General features: G+C 40.6%; 2 protein-coding genes across 3 annotated transcripts in view; both read left to right on the top strand.

Moving 5' to 3' along the window:
* The window catches only part of LOC102673525 (glycine receptor subunit alpha-4), a 53101-nt gene that overhangs the window by 39644 nt on the left and 12780 nt on the right, over positions 1–677 (top strand). The gene's annotated exons all lie outside the window — the stretch shown is intronic.
* Positions 1–677, top strand: part of LOC102673215 — a 255084-nt gene that overhangs the window by 252793 nt on the left and 1614 nt on the right. The gene's annotated exons all lie outside the window — the stretch shown is intronic.

The following is a 677-nucleotide window of genomic DNA, read 5'->3' as shown; positions in this document are numbered from 1 at the left end:
CGGGCAGATTTTATTACTCTCGCGCTAGGTTAAGAGAGTCCTGGAGAGAAATTCGAGAGGGGAGGGGAGGAGGTAAGACGCGTTGATGGAATCCTCAAAGGAGTTTGCATCGGGTGTTGTGTTTGTCGGAAGTGGAGCATCCGATTATTCTCTTTGCCATTAGACGCGCGAGGAACGTTGAATAGCTTGTTAAACATCCACCCTTTAAATAGAATCTCTTTGAGCGGAACTCGGATGTTCCATTTGCGGTGGTGGACCATCCGGAATAACGGTGCGTCCGAACGTCCACGGTACGATAAGAATTTCCTTCATCGTAATCCACGAAGCGTGTGATTGCGGAATGAAATGTTTATTCTCTATTCTCTGATTAAACCGTTATTTTTATCCATTGAAATATTTCGAAATGTTTCTTCGATCGAAGAAACTTTCGTGAAAACATCCTGTGACAAATGCTTTGTCGAGAAATTTAAAATATTTTATAACAGCAAAGAACGTTTAATCCGATAAAAAATAAACTACAAGATTTTTTCCTATATGGAAAAATAAAGAACATTTCGCAATCTTTTCGCCCACGAATGGTATAATGTCCTCTATCGTTGCTTCTATCGTTACCACACCACGACGTTGCATTATTGCGTTATGTAATTAGAGTTGTGCAAGTTGAGCGAAACGAGGTA

The sequence above is a fragment of the Apis dorsata genome, unplaced genomic scaffold (genome assembly GCF_000469605.1).
Source record: "Apis dorsata unplaced genomic scaffold, Apis dorsata 1.3 scaffold_455, whole genome shotgun sequence".
NCBI lineage: Eukaryota > Metazoa > Arthropoda > Insecta > Hymenoptera > Apidae > Apis > Apis dorsata.
This window is presented reverse-complemented; position numbering and strand designations above follow the sequence as displayed.